Source organism: Ornithorhynchus anatinus, chromosome X1, assembly GCF_004115215.2.
Source record: "Ornithorhynchus anatinus isolate Pmale09 chromosome X1, mOrnAna1.pri.v4, whole genome shotgun sequence".
Taxonomy (NCBI): domain Eukaryota; kingdom Metazoa; phylum Chordata; class Mammalia; order Monotremata; family Ornithorhynchidae; genus Ornithorhynchus; species Ornithorhynchus anatinus.
Genome location: NC_041749.1, coordinates 94,585,414 through 94,609,985, shown reverse-complemented (window position 1 = coordinate 94,609,985; position 24,572 = coordinate 94,585,414).

The window sequence follows — 24,572 nt, the reverse complement described above, 5'->3', positions numbered from 1 at the left end:
CCCTCAGGTTTAAAGATGACTTGTGTGTGCATGTACAATCTCCTTTGGTTTCAAATATAGTATGGATGTATATATACAGAATGTGATTTATATATTTCAGAACATTTCATATTCAGGGTAGTGAACTATTCTCAACCCGGGAAATCATCCTGCTAGACTGAAAGCTCCTTGAGGCCAGTTCGTGTCCACTAATTCTATTGTACTCTCCCAAGTACAGTAGAAGCGCTCTCTACTGTACTAAGGTACAGTGCCCTGCACAGAGTAGGCACTAAAATCCTATTGACTGATGGATTTATTGTAACAACTCTTCAATAGAAGGGAGTTAACCTTTTTTTTTTTGTACAAAAGGGGATGCAGAAAAGACATGAGAAGTGACTAATAGGATAAATACTTTTAACCTACTAAGGTAGATTTGAATTTGTCTGAGTGACCTAAAATAGTGCATTTTGTTGACTGTAAGCCTCAAATAATAATAGTTGTGGGAAATGGTGTATAGTTTCAGCAGCTGTGTTGACTGCTGCTGATAGGTTACACTGAGAACTATCAGGCATCTAAATCATATCCAAGTAGAAATTATACAGTCAGATTCTCTTAGGTACCTATGCTTCTCTCTGATACTGTGGTAAGTGAGGGTCGTAGAGAGATTGCTTAATCTCATCCAGGTCACTGAAGTAGGGAGTGTATCTGTTATGTTGGACTCTCTCAAGTGCTCAGTCCAGTGCTCTGCACACAGTAGGTGCTCAAAAAATATGATTGACTAAAGTAATACTGATGGTTGTGTCCTGCTCCTATTAACTCATGACTCTGGACCAGGGTTACCAACTGGCTATAAATTTACTTATTTTTTGCCTTCTGAGGTGCTAAGGAAAGGAACAGTGACACCTGAGATTTACAGGCACAACTAACTTTAGCTTTTTGATGGACTGAGGACAACCTGGCAACCCTGATTTGGATCTAAACTCATTTCTTCTATGCCCTGAACTTGTGAACCTGTGCTAATTTGTATATCTGAATAAATTTCCCTCATACAGTGTCTAGCTTTCCGCCAAGGAATATCCTATTTGCTATGTTGGAACTGGCAAAGCAGTCTGAAATTTTGTCCTTTTATTAATTGCTTACATGCTCTCTCTATACACATACTAGTAATGTATGGTGAAATAAATTCTATGTTCATTCTTAGGAGGGGGGGAATATTCCAAACTTCTCACTTCATTTCTTCAAAGCATTTGATTCCACTGTTTTGTGAATTTCTATGTAGTTCTCTTCAAGTTCCCAGTGCACAGTTCAGGCTCTCTGTCCATTAAATGAACCCCAAATTCTAAAGGCCTAATACTTTTCTCTTTATTTTGTTTGCTATGACATTCTGAAACAATGGAAGACTTTTCCATCTGTGCTTTTACCCATTTGAATTCAATATAGGTTCTTTCAAGCTCTCGAATGCTGAATCTGCATCACTGGGACTGAATCATGATCCTTTTGATTTAAATGGAAAAGCTTTGTTATTCTCAACTGTGTACTTTGGGGGACATGTTTCTACTGCCTGAAAATGCCATCAGGATTTATCTAAATAACCTAAACACTCTGTACATTTCCTTTTCCTCTTTGACTATTTTGTGACACAAAGCTGGAAGCTATGGAAAGTCAGGCAAGAATCTGGAGAGAGCCTAAAAGAAATGGAGTTTCGAAACAAAATACATGTGCACTCCCCCCTCCCCCCTTTAAAAACCTGGACTTAGAACATTGTGTAAAACTCAGATTCCTTTAGTGTTCGTGTAGCCCAAGTTTAAAGGACCTCATATTGACCTTAGATGGGGCTCTACTATTGTCAAGTGACACAATTTGGATTGAGATGTTTAAATTTATTCTTTCAGTTTATTTTGCCCTTTTCCATCAGGTGAGGAATGTTGAATCATATTTTTAAGATTAAAACAATAATAATAATAATAATGTTGGTATTTGTTAAGCGCTTACTATGTGCCGAGCACTGTTCTAAGCGCTGGGGTAGACATAGGGGAATCAGGTTGTCCCACGTGGGGCTCACAGTCTTAATCCCCATTTTACAGATGAGGGAACTGAGGCACAGAGAAGTGAAGTGACTTGCCCACAGTCACACAGCCGACAAGTGGCAGAGCTGGGATTCGAACTCATGAGCCCTGACTCCAAAGCCCATGCTCTTTCCACTGAGCCACGCTGCTTCTCACGTTCAACAAAATGAATGAAAATCATTTCTTCATCCTCTCTTTCCTAATTTCCATCTTCACTGATTTTCAACTGATAACTGGGAGTGGTTTGAATAGTTAGCTTTCCTGAATATGGGAAGCTTGTCTGCTAAGGATATTACTGTTTTATTACTCACACTGGCTCCTTTAGACTATGTTATTGACATTTCAGATAAAGGCAACTATCTTCTCATAACTCAAATCAACAGATTCGAATTACATTATATACTCTCTTACCACCATGCACATTAATGGACTAAAAGAATCTGCACCATTTAATCTATTCCCTATTCTTTTTAAAATCAATGATTCTGAGGGAGATAAAGGAAGAAAAAGTACAAAGGTGTCAAAACTATAGGAAAATATCACTATTCACAATTCCTGTTGTGGGGCTGGATGAGATGGAATGCCACGGCATACCCTCTGAGAGGTACCTCGATCCATCGCACTAATGCTTAGAGAACTTGAGAATCCCCTGGTCCCATTTCTTGTATGTTTACAATTACATAGGACCATCTCGCCTAGCATTGTGGACAAATACACTCAGAGTTCTTCAAGCACTGTCTCTCACAACTAATTCCTTAACCTGGGCATATTTCCTGCAAAGGTAGGCATATTCATCCTCTTAAAAAGAATCTGAGGTGTTATAGTCTGTATAAATAGTAAAGGATGGTATCTTGAAGGGTAGTGGTGTAGTTCAGTAGTATTTATTAAGAACATACTTTGTCTAGATTTTTCAATCACTTGAGAGAGTGCAGTGAGGGTAAAATGCAGGATCCTTGTCCTCCAAGAGGTTTCAATGAAATGGGAGAGACCTAGATTATTTACCACTAGGAGGAAAACCCAAAGTACAAGTGCTGATAACAAGAGACAGGAAAGATGGATATATTAATAAATGCACATCGAGTGGGGCTAGTATGTAGATCAATACATCCACAAGTGCTGCGAGTGGCTGGCCCAACTTTGGGAGAAATTAATCAAGGAATGCCTCCTGGAGGAGGTAAGATGAATAAATGGTATTTATTGAGTACATACTATGTGCAGAGCACTGTACTAAGCGCTTTGCTCTGGTCCAAAGAAGCAAAATTTGTATCAATTATTTGTAGATACATTTCCTGAGCTCTGTAATGATGAAACAGAAACACATGCACTATTTCCACTTAGAGCAACACGCCACATACTCTTCAGAAGTGAAAAGAGCATAGGTTGGGAGTCTGGAGATCTAGGTTTGAATATTCTGGCTCTGCCATTTACCTGCTGTATGACCTTGGACATGTCATTCCCTGGGCTTCAGTTTCCATAACTGTAAAATGGGGGTTAAATTCTTTTTCTTCCTCACCCTTAAACTGTGAGCCCCATGTGGAACAGAGACTGTGTCCACCTTGATTATTTTCTATCTGCTCCAGTGCTTGACACATAGTAAGTGCTTAACCAGTGTCGTGATTATTATTAAAGGGCATGTCACCTGGATGGAGATTTCCAATTCTTGCTACCTAGAGTTCAAAATGTACAGTATCAGGTGCTGGCAACTAAGTATTCTGTTTTGATGGTATTGATGCCTGTCTACTTGTTTTGCTGTCTGTCTCCCCCTTTTAGACTGTGTGCCCATTGTTGGTCAGGAATTGTATCTATCTGTTGCTGAATTGTACATTCTAAGTGCTTAGTACAGTGCTTTGCACACAGTAAGTGCTCAATAAATATGATTGAATGAATGAATGAATTTAGTGGGGCACCAATATGCTATCAAGATTCAGACCAAACTGATACTTTAGAAAGCAACTGGAATGTCCAGTCTTTAGTTTATCTCAGACTAAACCCACACATAGATGCCATATCCACCTTCTAGAGCAGCTCCATCAATGCCCCATACTGAACATTAAATAGCATGGGAGGATCACAAGCATAGAGATACTGGAATGTGTTCAGTTCACTAGCAAAACAATGCTTGTTTATCTCAACACACTTTTCCAGGATATCCAGGATATCCAAATGGCTGCTCAGTGGTGAGTTCTAAAAGGGAAACTGTACTCACAATATCTTGATCTTGTCTGTCTTGCCATGGATCCCTCACCCACATCCTGCTTCTGGCCTGGAACTCCCTCCCTCTTCATAGCTGACAGATGATCACTCACTGCCTCATTCATTCAATCATATTTATTGAGCGCTTACTGTGTGCAGAGCACTGTACTAAGAGCTTGGAAAGTACAATTCAGCAATAGAGACAATCCCTGCCCACACCGGGCTCCAACTAAGTCCTCACTTCCTCTTCTCCCATTTTCTTCTTTGTCACCCTTGCACTTGGATTTGCACCCTTTCTTCACCCCTCCCTCAGCTGCACATTACTTATAAATGAGAAGCATTTAATCATTAATCATAAGCATTTAAGCATTTAATCATATAATCATTACTTGATGAGAAGCAGCGTGGCTCAGTGGAAAGAGCATGGGATTGGGAGTCAGAGGTCATGGGTTCGAATCCCAGCTCTGCCACTTGTCAGCTGTGTGACTGTGGGCAAGTCACTTTACTTCTCTGGGCCTCAGTTACCTCATCTGTAAAATGGGGATTAAGCCTGTGAGCCCCACGTGGGACAACCCGATGACCCTGTATTTACCCCAGCGCTTAGAACAATGCTCTGCACATAGTAAGCACTTAATAAATACCAACATTATAAATCTTTCTATAATTTATATTAGTCTGTCTCCCCTCTGGTCTGTAATCCCAGTGTGGGCAGGGAATGTATTACCAACTCTATTATGTACTTTCCCAAGCATGTAGTGCAATGTTCTGCACAGAGTAAGTGCTCAATAAAGTTGATAAAGCAGACAGAAGTGTTTAAAGACATTATCAATCCATCTTTAAATATTTGGCGTAGCTGTAGGTGGGAGACAGTGGTGGACTAAGATCACTCTGCTGCTTTGCAGTTAGACTGCTTTGTAACAAAGGTTTCAGGAAGATAGCAACATGAATATAGATCAGGTGCAATAATCCAGGCATGTTTATATACACACAATGTGCAAGGGATTGCCAGTCATGAATTGGTCTAATTAGTCACATTAGCACATGCTGAAAATAATTTCTCCATCAATACTGTCAATCTTCAAACCCAAAGCTCTATCTGTATAGGCAACTGCTCATCTCTTAAGCTTTTTTCTAATAATGTAGAAAGGACTTCACTGCCATTGTTCTTGTCTGCCTGTCTCCCCTGTTTAGACTGTAAGCCCGTCAAAGGGCAGGGACTGTCTCTATCTGTTGCCGATTTGTACATTCCAAGCAATTAGTACAGTGCTCTGCACATAGTAAGCGCTCAATAAATGCTATTGAATGAATGAATGAACTTCAGAGACTCCCCATAGCTATCAGTGTAAGACAGTAAGAATTCCTGCTTTATGCGGGAGAGTGACACCTTTTTTGGGCCTGTCTCACCAATTGACAGGCCTACGGAGAACTCCTCATCCAGAGTGGAGATTGCAGGAACTAGAAAAAGGAGCCATAGTGGCTGCAGCTGTTATTGCCTCTTCTATTTCCATCCTTCTCGCTAGGACAGAACAAGGCTTGGGAGTTTCTGGCATGGACAAAAATACATCATTTGTCCACCTTAGAAATGCCCAAGTTCAGCCTGGAAGGACCAATTTTGATACGTCTAAACTACAGTCTTAATCAGTGGCATTTTTTACAACCTGCCGCCACTGCAAACACTGCTGGCCTGGTCAGACAGCCATTATACTGGAGCAGCAGTGGCAGATGGCAAGCAGTAGAGGCAGAGAGTAGTATGAAGTCAATCGAACTTTATGGACAGGCATCCTCTTGTTTCCTCAAAGACTGTTTTTGAGTCAGCTTATCGAAATGACTACTCTTTCTCAAGTGTTCTAAAATTCTATTTTGGTACTTCTAGTGGAAAGGGGGAGGAGAGAGAGGGAGCTTTAGAGTCACTACTTCACATTTCCTGGGAGATTCACTTCTCTCTGGAGGAGCCACTCTATACCTTCATCACTCCCCTCTTACCCTGTCTTGCTGTCCCAGTGTGGCAGGGCTCCATCTGGTCTGGAGAGGATATGCAGATCAGGGGTTCAGAGCATGGTGAACTCCACAGGCAGATTTACTCATTAATCAGATCATGCCTGGGAGAACCATAGGAGGGGCAGATTATAAACTAATGTTTTAATTGGAAGAATCTGAATTACAAAACTTTCCTGGAGTTGTAACTTAGTAAGCCCCTAACCTATCTGCACTCAGGAGGAGGAAGTAGCCCTCCTTGTGTTTTCTTTCTCTCACTCTCTCATCTCCAGTTCCATTTTCTTGCTTTCCTACACCCTCTTTGGTCCCACACCTACCTTGTTTTGAACTCCCCAAATTCTGGCTACTTTTCATCAGTGGACATCAGGATGTTTCTTTCATTGGAGAGTACTGATTGACAATATCCTGCTGCTTGCTGGCTAGGCTAGTTGGGTTCCTGCTCTTCCTAAACTCTGTGGCATATAATCCTGATGCCCCTAAGGGTTTCAGAGTAATCCTTGTTCCTCATCTATAGAGCATTAAGGCCAAGAGATGGCCTGAAGGTCGTGAGTCAGAATTGCCCTGAGTTCTGCCCTTCCCAATCGCTCAACTGACATTTATCTTTGTGTTGTTTTTTTTTAAGTTGACATCTGAATTTTACCTCTGAGCTCTTTCTTCAGTTGCCCCCAAATTCCCTGTACCTATTACCCCTTAGATTCTGAACATAGCACTTCCTATCTTTGCTATCCTGTTCCTCAATGCATTCAGATTCCCTTTTCCAAATCTTCTGGGTTGGAACTGCCCTTGTGAGGAGTTCCACCCCTGGCCTGACCTCTCTAGCACCTCTTTACAGCAGGCAACCTCATCATCTCCTTTCACTTAGCAGAGGCATGGGCATGGGAATTGAGTTCTTTTCGTCGGGTGAAGATCAAGTAAAGCACTGATTATACTGCCTGATTCACAAATGAGTTGCCTGATGACTGAATAATTAATTAATTAATGTTGGTATTTGTTAAGCGCTTACTATGTGCAGAGCACTGTTCTAAGCGCTGGGGTAGATACAGGGTAATCAGGTTGTCCCACATGAGGTTCACACTCTTCATCCCCATTTTACAGATGAGGGAACTGAGGCACAGAGAAGTAAAGTGACTTGCCCACAGTCACACAGCTGACAGGTGGCAGAGCCGGGATTCGAACCCATGACCTCTGGCTTCCAAGCCCGGGCTCTTTCCACTGAGCCACGCTGCTTCTCTGAATATCATACCCAGTTTTAGGCCCTAGCCTCGCCCAATTTGTTCTCATCCCACATGAGCCTTGAAGCGGCCCCTTATTAACCCAGTGGCAGTGAGAAGAGAATCATAGCTGTAGCATTTACCACAAACTGCCCTGCTATTGAGAAGCTGGAGATCACATGACACTGTCCCTCCCAGCTCCACACCACCAAAGGGTGGCCCTGATTTGAGTAGAGTGTGAAGCCTAGTGGAAGAAACATGGGCCTGGGTGTCAGAAGACCTGTGTTCCAATCCCAGCTCCTCCACTTGTCTGCTGTGTGACCTTAGGTCAGTCACTTAACTTCTCTGTGGCTCAGTCCCACAGGACTCCCAAGCCCTGGCTCTTTCCACTAAGGCACACTATTTCTCTATATCTACCCCACTGCCTAATGTTGCTGACAACTGCCTCCCTACAGCAAAGCACAGGGGTTTCTCTAAGAACACCCTGAAAAATGGGAAAGATCCTACCTGTCTCCCGGGTGTAATTACCAATCCAAGAATGAAATGACCTGACTAGAGATCAACAACAAAGCAGCTTACTGGCTCACCTGTACACAGGTGCAGGAACAACTGGACTCTGGCCCACAGAGCCAAGACCACTGTCCCTCAAATTCCTGTGATACCCTTCCAACACTCCTTGTCCTTCCCCTGTTCTGCTCTTGGGCATCCTCGTCTCTGATGTCAATCAGAGTGGTCTGGGGCATTCCTGAGGTGTATTTGGGGTGTCCCCTGGTTGGGAGGCTGCACAGTTCTTTCAAAATGGTCATCAATCAATTGTATTTATTGAGTGCTTACTTTGGGCAGAGCACTATACTAAGTGCTTGGTAGAGTACAATATAACAGAGTCGGCAGACACATTCCCTGGCCACAACAAGATTACACTTTAGAGGGGGAGACAGACATTAATATAAATACATTATGACCAGGTACATAAGTGCTTTGGGTCTTGGTTGGATCCGCTAGAATGACCTTCTTGGTTTGACTGTCCAGGTGAATGTTTCCCTGCCCCTTCAGTATTGCCCGGGTTTGGGAGTCAGAGGTCGTGGGTTCTAATCCAGATCTGCTGCTTGTCAGCTGTGTGACTTTGGACAAGTCACTTCTCTTCTCTGTGCCTCAGTTACCTCATCTGTAAAATGGGGATTAAGACTGTGAGACCCATGTGGTACAACCTGATTACCTTATATCTACCCCAGTGCTTAGAACAGTGCTTGGAACATAGTAAGCGCTTAACAAATAGCATCCTTCAATTCAATTCAACAGTTTTCCTGATGTTGATGGTGTTGATGATCTATTCTTTGTTTTAGCCCTACTGTCCCTTCTTTGTTGTGCTGTTAACTGTCCTCTCATCTCATCCTCCTTTTGTATGCTATGTACTATTGTGTGACTCCTGATATTGTGTGACTCCTGATAGCTGACATTTTGTGTTACTGCCTCACCCCATTCTCCTGCTCCTTCCAGTATTTCCCTACTCTTCAAGAATCTCCAGTGGTTGCCCCTCCCCCTCTGCATCAAACAGAAACTCCTTACCATTGGCTTTAAAGAACTCAATCACCTGCCCCCTCCTACCTCACCTCACTACTCTCTGCCTACAACCCAGTCTCCACACTTCACTCCTCTAATGCCAAACTACTCACTCTACCTCAGTCTCATCTATCCCACTGCTGACCTTTCACCCACATCCTGCCTCTGGCCTCAAGTATCCTCCCTCTTCATAACCCACAGACAACTACTCTCCCCACCGTCAAGCCATATTGAAGGCACGTCACCAAAATACCTTTCCTGACTAAGCCCTCTTTTCCTTTTCTACCACTCATTTCTGTGTCACTCTGACTTGCTCCTTCTATTCCTCTACCCTCCTAGCCCCACAGCACTTATGTACATATCTGTAATTTATTTATATTAATGTCTGTCTCCCCCTCTAGACTGTTAAGTTCACTGTGGGCAGTGTTACATTGTACTCTCCAAAGCTCTTAGTACAGTACTCAGCACACAGTAAACTCTCAATAAATATGATTGATTCTGCTCCTATTGCCTTGAGCAGCCCAGTACTCAGATTTCAAGGAGGCAATGGGCAAGTGCAGAGCTGCAAAATCCTCAGAGCAGTAACATTCAATCAGGTGGAATCCCAGGTTGAATAGGAGGCCTTCCTTTGGCCCAATATTAAATCAAAACTTCCCCATCTGCGTGACCTTAAATGAATTATTTTTCTGTCTAACACCAAACATTAGTGGTAAGAAGCATCAGTAGTTGGTCAACAAGTCAGATGATAGAAACTCCATGGCACAGGCATAGGTTGTAAACTTTTTCCACCTGCTATTTGCTGTGTGTATAAAATAGTTCTGATTCAAAATGAAACTCACCAAATATACCACAAAAAATATGTCTAAACTTTGATTCCTCCCTTCGTTATATCCAACATTCTTTTTCCCTCCCCTTTTTCTCTTCCTTTCATGTTTCCTTGTGCCTGTCAGTGGCATCTATGGTCGTTGTCTAACCTTGTTGTTGGCTGTTAGGCTCACAGGTAATCCTGAGTGAAAAGTATATTCCCTCTTGACTGACTGCTCAACCAAATATTTTCATTTCTTTGTTACTGCAGCACTAGATCTCTCTTCCTGTTTAACAAATTCAGGTGATTCTTCTACTTCTTCTACACTTTTTCATATTTACCTTCTCTTTAAGGTTTTAAACACCATCAACTTCCAGACCCCTCCATCAATTGAATTCCTCTTACCTAGTCACTCTCTTCTCCTGCTTCAGATTATTATTTATTACAGATAAATATCTGTAATTTATTATATCTGTAATTTATTTATTATCCATTATATCTGATTTTTATTTATATTAATGTATGTGTCCCCCTCTAGAATGTAAGTGGGCACAGTCTGTTCATTGATATTTTGCTATTGCCCTGCACACAGTAAATGGTCAATAAATACGATTGAATGAATGAATGGATTCACACCACCTTGTGCACTTCACTCCTCCCAAGCAAACCTCCCAACTTTTTTGCCTGTCTGTAACTCCTTCCTAACACAACTTGGCCAAACCACATCCCTGTCCTCCTTCAAAGCCTTCTAAAATGTTACCTTCCCAAGACACAACCTGACAAATCTACCACTTTAGTCCCCTCTTAGGCACTATCTGTATGTTCATTTATATTAGGTTTTTATCCGTGTGAGCTTACTTACATCTAGTCACATGCTCTATAACTATTATCTGCTTGTCTTCCTCACTAGAGAATGAGCACCTCAAGGATTAGATTGTTTTATTCTTCTGTATCTCTCCCAAGTGCTGTGTAACCAAACGGCTACCTTACTGTTACAGGCTCTCGTTATATCCCGGCTAGACTACTGTGTCAGCCTTCTCTCTGACCTCCCTTCCTCCTCTCTCGCCCCGCTCCGGTCTATTCTTCACTCCGCTGCCCGGCTCATCTTCCTGCAGAAACGATCTGGGCATGTCACTCCCCTTCTTAAACAACTCCAGTGGTTGCCTATCGACCTCCGCTCCAAACAAAAACTCCTCACTCTAGGCTTCAAGGCTCTCCATCACCTTGCCCCTTCCTACCTCTCCTCCCTTCTCTCTTTCTACCGCCCACCCCGCACGCTCCGCTCCTCTGCCGCCCACCTCCTCACCGTCCCTCGGTCTCGCCTATCCCGCCGTCGACCCCGGGTCACGTCCTCCCGCGGTCCTGGAACGCCCTCCCTCCTCACCTCCGCCAAACTGATTCTCTTTCCCTCTTCAAAACCTTACTTAAAAATCACCTCCTCCAAGAGGCGTTCCCAGACTGAGCTCCTCTTCCCCCTCTACTCCCTCTGCCATCCCCCCTTTACCTCTCCGCAGCTAAAGCCTCATTTTCCCCTTTTCCCTCTGCTCCTCCACCTCTCCCTTCCCATCCCCACAGCACTGTACTCGTCCGCTCAACTGTATATATTTTCGTTACCCTATTTATTTTGTTAATGAATTGTACATCGCCTTGATTCTATTTAGTTGCCATTGTTTTTACGAGATGTTCTACCCCTTGACGCTGTTTATTGCCATTGTTCTTGTCTGTCCGTCTCCCCCGATTAGACTGTAAGCCCGTCAGACGGCAGGGACTGTATCTGTTGCCGACTTGTTCATCCCAAGCGCTTAGTACAGTGCTCTGCACATAGTAAGCGCTCAATAAATACTATTGAATGAATGAATGAATGAATGAATAAGTACTGTTACTTTGCAATTATTCTGTCACCATTGCTTTCTTCATTTTTTTTTATTAGTCCATAGTACTTGTGCTTGATTTTTAGATTACATTTCAGAACAGAGTTGGTGAGTAATAGATATGGCGCTGGATAAAATAATACTAGAAGTGAAAGAGGAATTTAAGAAATTGAGCAGAAATTTTAGGAAAATTATCCTTATTAAATTCACCTTCATAAGCTTATAAGTGTTCCTGGGCAAACCTGATGCATAGAGATTTTCAATTATTTCTTGTTTATTGTGTATTCCATTTGCAAATATCCAATTCGTTAACTCCACTTTCAGTTTATTCCTTTGTTTTTGTTCAGATATGCATTTTATTGATTTAAACCATGCTTAAGAGATTTTATTAAGCCATCTCGTTCTACAGAAATGAATCTCCCCAGGGTTTTTCTGAAACTGTCCTTTGCTGAGCAATAAACCAAATCTGTACCATTTTTTCTATAATTATTTATACAAAATTTAGCAGTTTATGGTAGTTACTGCACAGTTGAGAAAGGACTCTCCAAGGGACTTAATAAAATAAGCATAAACACAAGGTAGGAATTGTTTTAATTTATCCATCTCTTTATGGACACATGCCTTTGTTTTTTCATAAGCTGGAACATTTTATTTCACCAACTCATCATCTCCAATCACTGTACAATCAATCTCTCAGTTCACAAACTCTGCACTTCCTCTCTCCTGCCACAACCTCCTCACCTGCTTCTTCCCCACAAAACTGTCCCATTCTCCCATAGAGACCTCCAGTCTTTCAACTCCCCCTCTCCCCTCCTGCCCGGCTCCAATTTTCCAAAGTCATCATGGCTCATTTGTTCTTCATAGCCAACTTACCTATTCTTGATGGGCAAATCCATGCCTTCAACTCTGCCCTCTCCACTGAACTCAACTCCCTTGTCCCTCTGTTGATCTCCTACCACTCACTAATGTGCAACCCTGGATTACCTCCACCTTGCATTTCCTCCTCTCCTGTGCACAGGCTGTGGGGTGCTTTAACTCTGCTTTCTCCTCCACCCAACAACCATATTTCTCCATACTTGTTGATTCCCATCCTCATTGCCCACTCCAGCTGTTTCAGCCTTTTAACTCCTTCCCCAAACCTCTTACCTCCCCATCTCTTGCCCCTAATGACCCGGCCACCTCTTTCATCATAAAAAAAAAAACTGAAGCCATCAGGAGTGATCTCCCAGACACCTCGCAAATCCCACCCTCCTCCTACCCCTTCTTCAAGTCTTCCAGCCTTCCCAAGAGTATCACAAGAGGTCTCCCAGCTCCTCTTAAAAACCTATGCCCTCTATCTGCAGTTCCAACCCCATCCCTTTGCACATTATTAAGACACTCACCCCTTCCTTTCTTCACACCTTGAATGCTGTTTTCGATCATTCACTTTCCAATGGCTCTTTCCCCACTGTTGCAGAATGCTTGTGAGTCTCATATCCTATGACAAAACCCTCCCTTGACCTTATGGCTCCCCTATATTGACCTCTTTCCCTCCTCCCATTCCTTTCCAAACTTCTCAAGTGAGTTGTCTACACCTGCTGCCTTCACTGCCTTTCCTCTAATTCTGTCCATAACCCCTTCCAATCTGGCTTCTGACCCTTCCACTCTATGGAAACTGCTCTCTCTAAAGTCACTAATGACCTCCTTCTGGTTAAATCCAATAGCTTCTACTTCATCCTAATCCTCCTTGACCTCTCAACTGCCTTCAACACTCTTAACCATCCCTTCTCCTGGAAACATTATCTAACCCTGTCTTCACTGATACTGTCCTCTCCTGGTTCTTCTCCCGTCTCTCAGGCTACTCATTCTTAGTCTTTGGTGGGCTTCTCCTCTGCCTCTCATTCCCAAACTGTGGGAGTCCCTAAAGTTTTAGTTCTGGGTCCCCTTCTATTCTCCATCTACAACCCCAGCTTCAACTATCATCTTGATCAATCAATCAGTGGTATTTATTGAGCACTTACTGTGTGCAGAGATCTGTACTAAATGCTTGGGAGTTTACAATATATGGATGATTCTCAGATCTACCCCTCCAACCCTGACTTCTCTTCTTTGCAATCTTGCATTTCTTCCTGCCTTCAGGACATCTCTACTTGGATGACCCACCGACAGCTCAAACTTAACATGTCAAAAACTGACCTCTCATCTTCCTAACCAAAACCTGTCCTCCTCTTGACTTTCTATCACTGTAGAAAGCACCACCATTCCCTCTGTCTCATAAGCCTGTAACCTTACCAATCTCCTCAACTCATCTCTCTTTGAATTTATATATTCAATCTGTCAAGAAATTATGTCATTTCTACCTTCACAAATCCACTCATTCCTCTCCACTAATCAGCGTGGCTCAGTGGAAAGAGCACGGGCTTTGGAGTCAGAGCTCGTGAGTTCGAATCCCAGCTCTGCCACTTGTCGGCTGTGTGACTGTGGGCAAGTCACTTAACTTCTCTGTGCCTCAGTTCCCTCATCTGTAAAATGGGGATTAAGACTGTGAGCCCCATGTGGGACAACCTGATTCCCCTATGTCTACCCCAGCGCTTAGAACAGTGCTCGGCACATAGTAAGCGCTTAACAAATACCAACATTATTATTACTACATGCTAATCCAAGCATTTATCCTCTCCCACCTTGACTACTGTATCAGCCTCCTCGCTGGCTTCCCTGACTCCTGTCTCTCCCCACTCCAGTGTATACTTCACTATGCTAGACTGTAAGCTTTTGTGGGCAGGGAATGTCTGTTACATTGTTGTACTCTCCCAAGCACTTAGTACAGTGCTCTGCACAAAGTAAGAACTCCATAAACACAATTAACTGACTGCAATAATTATTTTTCTTAAAAATCACTCAGTCCATGTCCCTCTCTTCTCAAAAACCTCCAGTAGTGCCCCTCACTCCTGCATCAAACAGAAACTCTTTACCATTTTCTCACCCACTCCTACCTTACCTCCCTAATCCTTAATCCCATTTTCTCAGAGAGGCTTTCCCTGACTAAATCCTCATTTTATCTTCTCCCACTCCTTTTTGCATCACCCTTGCACTTGGATTTGCTTCCTTTATTCACCCCTCTCTCAGCCCCACAGCACTTATGTACATATCTGTAATTTATTTATATTCATGTCTGTCTCCCCTTGTAGACTACAAGCTCATTTTGGGCAGGGACCAAGTCCACCAACTCTGTTGTATTCTCCCAAGCATTTAGTACAGTGCTCAGCACACAGTAAGTGCTCAATAAATACAATTGCTCTGCACATGGCAGGAGCTCAATAAATACCATTAATGCATGACTATTAGAGTTTTGCTTTAAATGCTTGTGCACATTTCTTAAAAAATAACTCCTTAGCCTCCCTCTTTAAAAAATCCATTGTGATTTCATTTCCCCAGAGAGTTTCAGACCAGTTCTAACAAATGCAATGGCCCCGTGATAATGAAGACTGTCAGCTGGAAATTATGATCGATTCTGGCCTGCAGTGAAATATCTCCAGGTGGAAATGAGGAAATTTTAATATATTAGGTATGCTTTCCAAGATGTTATGAGAAATATGCATCAGAGAAGAGATGCCTTAGTTCATGATCATCATCACCATCAGGCAACATATAGTTTTTAATGAGACCAATTCTCCTTTCCATAAAAGAACACTGGCAGCACAGTTGCTGGAAGCCAAAGGAAGGATTTTTTTCCCGTTTTCAGAGAGGATCATGCTCCCAACCGATATCTGCCCCTTTAATCCCTCCACTACAGACAACAACCCCACACTTGGTTCAAGGGGAGGCCTATAGAGTGGTCTGACTCTCATCCCTTAGCCCCTACTTCCACCCCCTGCCTTCTGCCTAGAAAATCAAAGCATAAGCATACTTTCAAGAGTCTTCTGAACTTTTGACAACTTGTGGAAAGAGTTCAGTCCTGTGGGTCAGATAATCTGGGTTCTAATTCCAGCTCTGCCATTTGTCTGTTGAGGGACTGTGGGACCATTTAACTCCTCTATGCCTCAATTTTGTCATCTGTAAAATGAGGATTAAATACTTGTTTTCCCTCCCTTTGAGACCGTGAGCTCCATGTGGGATAAGGACTGAGTACAAATTGGTTATCATGTTTTACCCCAGTGCTAAGTAAATGCTTGGCACATAGTAAGAGCTTAACAAATATTGCAATTATTATTACCCTTGAATGGGGAGAATCAGGCCCATTCATTCCATCATATTTATTGAGTACTTACAGTGTGCAGAGCACTGTACTAAGTGCTTGGAAGAGTCCAATATAGCAATAAACAAATTCCTGGACCACAATGTTCTTATAATCTAGACAGGTGGGGTGACAGACATCAGTGCAAATAAATACAAATACAGATATGCACATAAGTGCTTTGGTGCTGGGTGGGAGGAAGAGCAAAGGGAGCAAGTCAGGGCAATGCAGAAGGGAGTGGGAGATGAGGAAAAGTGGGGCTTAGTCTGGGAAGGCCTCTTGGAGAAGATGTGCCTTCAATAAGGATGGGAGGGAGACTGGTTGTCTGTCAGATTACAGGAGAGAGGGCATTCCATGCCAGAGGCAGGATGTGGGCTAGGGTTCAGCAGTGAGACAGGTGAGATGGTGAGATGGAGGCACAGTAAGAAGGTTAGCACTAGAGAAATGAAGTACCTGGTTTGGACTGTAGAAGGAGAGCCCTGAGGTGAGGTAGGCGGGGGCAAGATGGTGGAGTGTTTTAAAGCCAGTGGTGAGGAGTTTTTGTCTGATGCAGACGTGGATGGGCAACCACTGGAGTTTATTGAAGGAACAGGGTGACATGTCCTGAATGTTTTCATAGAAAAATCATCTGGAAAGCAGAGTGAAGTATGGACTGGAGTGGGGAGAGATGGGGCTGGAAGGTAAGCAAGGAGGCTGATGCAGTAATCCAGGAGGGATAAAATGAGTGATTGTATTAACATGCTAGCCATTTGGATGGAGAGGAAAGGGTGGATTTTAGCGATGTTGTGAAGCTGGGACTGACAGGATGTAATGATGGATTGAATATTTGGGTTGAATGACAGAGAGGAGTAAAGGTAACACCAAGGTTACAGGTACAGGTTACAAGTAACCTTGTGACACAGGAAGGATGGTGGTGCCATCTTCCATGATTGGAAAGTCAGGGGAAGGATAGGGTTTGGGTGGGAAGATAAGGAGCCTTCATTCAATTGGAGCTGAACTGACCCTGACACCCTAGGGGCTGATGATCTGAAATTGTTAAGCAATGAGGAGAGATATGTGTTTGTGTGTGTATATATAAAAACAACTATAGTATTGTTGAAAGAACACTAACCAAAAATAAGTATTGAAAGGGAGGAATGGAATATTTGCATTAGGTACACATGAGTGTTGTGGTTAAGACTTGTGTCCAAATGAGTGTTATAGCTGTGTGCCATCCTAAGCATAAAAGGAGGAAGAGGAAGAAACTTTATGAAGAACAATGAGTAAATACAAGAGATTTGCCTTTCAGGATGTTCAGTGTAATTATTTTGCACAGAGCTTATACCTAAGAACCATCTTTCAACAGCTAGAAGAATCCACCCTCTCCAACTCTGGCTACAAACTGAGGTCTATGCAATCGTTTTATTTACGCTCGTGGTTTTTGGCTAGTTTCTAAGGGAATTCTGAGTACATAAAGTGATTCATTTCTAACTTTAAGTCCTTCTTGAAACATTTCCCTTTGCCGTGAAGTGTAAGAAAGAGCTGAAAATTTTTAACTCCACCCCCTCAATGACATCATCTGCTTCTCATGCTCTAGATAAAACAATTTTTTAAAATATAAAGTAAATGAAACAGACCTTATTAATTAATTTTGTGTGGCAGTATAGTCTATGTGGTTTACAAACTACTATTTTAGTAACCAATTGGTCTATGAATGTCCACATAGTTATAAAGGATATTATTATGGTATTTGTTGAGTGCTTACTATGTGCCAGGCACTGTACTAAGTGCTGGGGTGGATACAAGCAAATCAGGTTGGATACAGTCCTACAGAATGCATGGATATGGCATGTAGTTATTTGGGGGATGGTCTTATTTGGGAGGACTGGCAATGATTCTGTTTAACATTTTTTCATTTCTTAAATGCCCTTGTACATTTATACACTTACACATGTGTGTATAATCCAAGAGTAAAATAGCTCTTCCAGTAAGGATAAGAATCTGGAATGAGTAATTGGGAAGGAATGTTGATTGTAGGCCTAGGTGCCAGGTTTTCTAACATGGTCTAATCAATCCAAAATATTTATTGAGCACTTGCTTTGTGCAGAGCACTGTACTAAGTGCTTGGGAAGTATGATATAACTGACTTAGTAGACATATTCCCTTCTTACAATAAGCTTGCAGTCTAGAGGGGGAGACAGACATTAATATAAATTATGGATTTGTACATAAGTGCTGTGGGGTTGAGGGAGAGGTGAATAAAAGGTGTAAATCCGAGTGCAAGGGTGGTAAGAAAGGAATGGGAGAAGAGGAAATGAGGGCTTAGTCAGGGAAGACCTCTTGGGGTTGTGCTTTGAAGGTGGGTAGAGTGAACATCTGACAGATATGAAGAGAGAGGGTGTTCCAGGGCAGGTGGGATATGGGAGAGGGGTTGGCAGCAAGATAGATGAGCTTGTGGTACAGAGAGTAGGTTGGCATTAGAGGAATGAAGTGTACAGGTTGGGTTGTAGTAGGAAATCAGGGAGGTAAGATATGAGGGGGCGAGGTGATTGAGTGCTTTAAAGCTGATGGAAAGCAGTTTCTGTTTGATGCGGGAGGCTGGAGGAAAGATGGGCAACCACTGGAGGTTGTTGAAGAGTGAAGAAAAATGAGCCGGAAACAGAGTTAGGTATGTACTGAAGTTGGGAGAGACAGGGAGGGAGGTCAGCAAAGAGGCTGATGGAGTAATGGAGGTGGGATATAAGTACTTGGGTTATTAACGTGGTAGCAGTTTGGATGGAGCAGAAAACATGGCTTTGTAGTGATTTTTGACATAATTGAACCGACAGGATTGGGTGCAGATTGAATATGTGGGTTGAATGAGAGAGATGAATTGAGAACAATGCCAAGGTTATGGGCTTGTGAGATATGGAGGATGGTGGAGGATGGTGATGGAGTATTTTGAAAGATGGCTACTGTGGCAGTAATATCTTCTGCTCAACTATATTTTTGTTAGTTCCCTGCAGAAGCAACAACTTTGAGCCCTGAAATGCATGCCTTTTCTGGGAGCATAGCAAGAAAGTGTTTTACAGTGGTAGCATTTCTCTTCTCACCTATTCGGGCTACAGCTGCTCCTCTCCCTTGGTTTCTGTGAGTTAATCTGTGTATGTGTGAGGGATGAAGCTGGGAAAAGTGGGTGGGAGGGGATATAAACAGGAGTAGGTCATAAGAAAGTTAGATGTAGGAGTAAGCAAGGAGGGCAGAGTCAGTTGGTAAGGGAGGGAACTTCAATTGAAATTTCAAGAATACAAAGAGTATATTTTTAAAACAATTCATGGTATTTATTGAATGCTTACTGGGTGCAGAGAGCTGTACTAAAGGCTTGGGAAAGTGGAACACAATGGAGTTAATAGATGTTTCCTGCCCAAAGGAAATAGAACATGAGGACTATCCCGAGTTCGAGGCTGATCAGAAGGTAGAAATCTGGAGGTCATGATGGAGGTCATGGTGGACCAAAGCTGCAAATGAGTATTTCCATATTTCCTTGATGGAAAGCTCTGACTGTGTTATTGAAAGCAATTCTTGGGATTATTTGGGGAATTAAAAGAATTGGGAGAGAGGGTATTTGATGAAACTGTTTTTCATAAGAAGAGGGTACTGGCTAGTTATGGAAGGGATAAGAGGGAATGGAACTTCAAACAGGTTCAACAGTGAACTTCAACGTGTCCTGCTCCAACTTGATTCCATTCCCCTTTCCTTAGAGTTTGAGTTGTTGAATGTTGTAATGGGTGTTAAAGGGATATTGTGGAATCCTCCTCTCTGGATAAATGGCAACCTGTCTGCCATGGTTTAGGTTTACGGTTATTCAGATAGACCAGTGGCCATTCTAGATCATCTCTAAAGCTCTCTATCAGCCCTAAAATCACATTTTTAAAATAAATACAATGCAAATACAATCAAAGACTTTAACCATCATCTGTGTATACCTTGATTCTCAAGTAAGCATAAATATGTTGTCTAGTAATATTGTAATGTGAAATATGCCACATTGTGGAAATGAAATAAACCACTAGAGGTCCTTTATGATCCAAATTATATGGTCCTTCTACCTAATTACTGTTCAGAGCAGATTTTTTTACGTTTATCTAAATGAACACTGCGGTTGTTTAATACTAAAAGATGGTTCAATGCGCATTATGAATAATCAGCAGCTATTATGTATGTGAGCTGATGATCATAGTGCATATATTTAAGATATATTTGTGGCAATGGATATAATCTGAGATTTGTATTTCCTAGCAATTCAGTTTAATATTGGCAAAGAATATTACCTATGTTAATTGGACAAATTTGCTTAAGAAAATACAATGTTGGCAAAGTAGCAATGTGTCAGTTTAATAGTAATTGATGAGACCATTGCTAGCAGTATCATGCAAACGTTCAAACAACACCAATATTGTAGATTATGACTCAGTGTTGTATCAGCATTTGATCTTTAATATTATACAGTGCTCTGCACACAGTAAGCACTCAATAAATACGATTGAATCTCAACTTCATTCAATTGTATTTATTGAGTGCTTACTGTGTGCAAAGCACTGTACTAAACACTTAAGAGAGTACAATATAGCAATAAATAGACATATTCCTTGTCCACAATGAGTTTACAGTCTAGAGGGGGAGGCAGACATTAATGTGAATAAATAAATCAATTACAGATATGTACATAAGTGCTGTGGGCCAGTGGAGGGGAAGGAAGAAACTTCTGCTCCACTAACATCCATCTTTCCTTTCTTCCCCTCCACTGGCCCAAGCTGTGACCGAGAACTGGGAAGAGATCAAGCCAGCCAGCCAGGAGAAGCTGAAGGGAAAAGTAACATGGGGATTGTGGAGAGGATGGCAAAGCCAGGCTTCCAAAGCAGGGTCTCTCACTGATGGTCTTGCCTCTCCTCCCCTGAGCTACCTGAGGTGGCTATCTGTGGCCACTTTTCATCACCCCTGCCACATATGCTTAGAATTCCTTAACTCCAATTCTCTCCTAGACCCCCTCCAATCTGGCTTCCGTCCCCTCCACTCTACCGAGACTGCTCTCTCTAAGGTAACCCATGACCTCCTTCTTGCCAAATCCAATGGCTCCTACTCCATTCTGATCCTCCTATCTGCTGCCTTTGACACTGTCGACCATCCCCTCCTCCTCCATACCTTATCTCACCTTGGCTTCACGGACTCCGTCCTCTCCTGGTTCTCCTCTTACCTCTCTGGCCGGTCATTCTCGGTCTCCTTCTCTGGCGCCTCCTCCCCCTCCCATCCCTTAACTGTTGGAGTTCCTCAAGGGTCAGTTCTTGGCCCTCTTCTGTTCTCCATTTACACTCACTCCCTCGGTGAACTCATTCGCTCTCACGGCTTTGACTACCATCTCTACGCAGATGACACGCAGATCTACATCTCCGCCCCTGTCCTCTCCCCCTCCCTTCAGGCTCGCATCTCCTCCTGCCTCCAGGACATCTCCACCTGGATGTCGGCCCACCACCTAAAACTCAACATGAGCAAGACTGAGCTCCTCATCTTCCCTCCCAAACCCGGTCCTCTCCCAGATTTCTCTATCACCGTGGATGGCACGACCATCCTTCCCGTCTCTCAGGCCCGCAATCTCGGTGGTATCCTTGACTAGCCTCTCTCGTTCACCCCACACATCCTATCCGTTACCAAGACCTGCTGGTTTCACCTTTACAATATCGCCAAGATCCGCCCTTTCCTCTCCACCCAAACGGCTACCTTACTGCTACAGGCTCTCGTTATATCCCGGCTAGACTACTGTGTCAGCCTTCTCTCTGATCTCCCTTCCTCCTCTCTTGCCCCGCTCCAGTCTATTCTTCACTCCGCTGCCCGGCTCATCTTCCTGCAGAAACGATCTGGGCATGTCACTCCCCTTCTTAAACAACTCCAGTGGTTGCCTATCAACCTCCGCTCCAAACAAAAACTCCTCACTCTAGGCTTCAAGGCTCTCCATCACCTTGCCCCTTCCTACCTCTCCTCCCTTCTCTCTTTCTACCGCCCACCCCGCACGCTCCGCTCCTCTGCCGCCCACCTCCTCACCGTCCCTCAGTCTCGCGTATCCCGCCGTCGACCCCTGGGCCACGTCCTCCCGCGGTCCTGGAATGCCCTCCCTCCTCACCTCCGCCAAACTGATTCTCTTCCCCTCTTCAAAACCCTACTTAAAACTCACCTCCTCCAAGAGGCCTTCCCAGACTGAGCTCCCCTTCTCCCTCTACTCCCTCTACCACCCCCCCTTCACCTCTCCGCAGCTAAACCCTCTTTTCTCCCTTTCCCTCTGCTCCTCCCCCCTCCCTTCCCATCCCCTCAGCACTGTACTCATCCGCTCAACTGTATATATTTCCATTACCCTATTTATTTTGTTAATGAATTATACATTGCCTTGATTCTATTTAGTTGCCATTGTTTTTACGAGATGTTCTTCCCCTTGACTCTATTTATTGCCATTGTTCTTGTCTGTCCGTCTCCCCCGATTAGACTGTAAGCCCGTCAAACGGCAGGGACTGTCTCTATCTGTTGCCGACTTGTTCATTCCAAGCGCTTAGTACAGTGCTCTGCACATAGTAAGCGCTCAATAAATACTATTGAATGAATGAATGAATGAATATGCTGCTGTTCCTGCCCCAGCTTCTGCCAGAATAGCTTCCCTTTCATTCTGCACATCATGGCAACATCCCCTTAGATTAATATTTCTGTTCTCGCATGCTTCCAGTAATTTTATTTAATGTTGGAATTAGAGAAAGAGTATGACATGATGACTGACACTTAAAAACATACAGCTTTATCCACTGAAAAACTATCCAATGGTGCGTTACGCAGTCATTAGTACAGTAGGTCACCATACCAGGATAGTAAGACTTAGGCATCCTAGTGGCAGACCCACTAGGGGATGCCCTTACCCACAAGAGATTCCTCTCCTATTACACTGTTGGGATCTGGAACCAAAAAAACAATTTTCACTCCAGTGTGCTCGCAGCATGGCCTAGTGGAAAGAGCGAAGGCCTTGGCGTCAGAAGACCTGGCTTCTAATCCTGGCTCTGCCAGTTGCTTGCTGTGTCATCTTGGGCAAGCCACTTCATTTCTTGGTGCCTCAGTTTCCCCATCTGTAAAATGGGGATTTAAATACCTATTCTCCCTCCTACTAAGACTGTGAGCCTCGTATGGGACAAGAACTGTCTGAGTTGATTACCTTGTGGATATTACAAGGTACATGAGAGAAGCAGCATGGTCTAATGGCAAGAGCACGGACTTGGGAGTCAGAGGATGTGGGTTCTAATTCCGGCTCTGCCACTTGTCTGCTGTATGACCTCGGGCAAGTCACTTAACCTCTCTGTGCCTTGGTTACCTCATCTGTAAAATGGAAATTAAGACTGTGAGCCCCACGTGGGACAACTTGATTACCTTTTATCTACCCCAGCACTTAGAACAGTGCTTGGCACATAGTAAGCACTTAATAAATACCATCATTATTATTATTATTATCATTAGAACAGTGCTTGGCATGTAGTAAGCACTTAACAAATACCATAATTATTTATTATCATAATTATTATTCCCCAGAGTTGAGCTTGGCAATCAAACAATGATATGTATTCATTCATTCAATCGTTTTTATTAAGCATTTACTCTGTGCAGACCACTGTAATAATTATAATGATGGCATTTGTTAAGCGCTTACTATGTGCCAAGCACTGTTCTAAGCACTGGGGTAGATACAGGGTAATCAGGTTGTCCCACATGGGGCTCACAGTCTTAATCCACATTTTCCAGATGAGGTAACTGAGGCACAGAGAAGTTAAGTGACTTGCCCAAAGTTACAGAGCTGACAAGTGGGGGAGCTGGGATTAGAACCCATTACCTCTGACTCCCAAGCCCGGGCTCTTTCCACGGAGCCATGCTGCTTCTCTTAAGCACTGTACTAAGCACTTGGGAAAGTACAATACAACAATAAACAGTGACATTCCCTGCCCACAACGAGCTCACAGTCAAGAGGTGGGGAGAGAGACATCAATATAAGTAAATAAAATTACAGCTATATACATAAGTGCTGTGGAGCTGGGAGTGGCGAGATGGGCAAAAGGAGCAAGTCAGGGTGATGCAAAAAGGAATGGGAGACGAGGAAAAGTGGGGCTTAGTCTGGGAAGGCCTCTTAGAGGAGATGTGCCTTCAAGAAGACTTTGAAGGTGGGGAGAGTAATTGTCTGTCGGATTTGAGGAGGGAAGATGTTCCAGGCCAAAGGCAGAATGTGGGCTAGGGGTCAGTGGCGAGACAGGCAGAATTGGGGCACAGTGAGAAGGTTAGCAATAGAGGAGTGAAGTATGTGGGCTGGGTTGTAGAAGAGAAGTTGAGGTAGAAGGGAGCAAGATGATGGAGTACTTTAAAGCCAATAGTGAGGAGTTTGTGTTTGATATGGAGGTGGATAAGCAGTGTTTACTTTGTGGAGGAAACAGTACAATAGAGTTGGAAAACATGAAGCAGCATGGCCTTGTGGAAAGAGCCTGGGAGTCAGAGGTTCTGGGTTCTAAACCCAGCTCCACCACATGCCTGCCGTGTGATCTAGGGGAAGTCACTTAACTCCTCTGTGCCTCTGTTCCCTCATTTACAAACTGAGGATTCAATCCCTGTTCTCCCTCCTACTTAGACTGTGAGCCCATGTGGGACCTGATT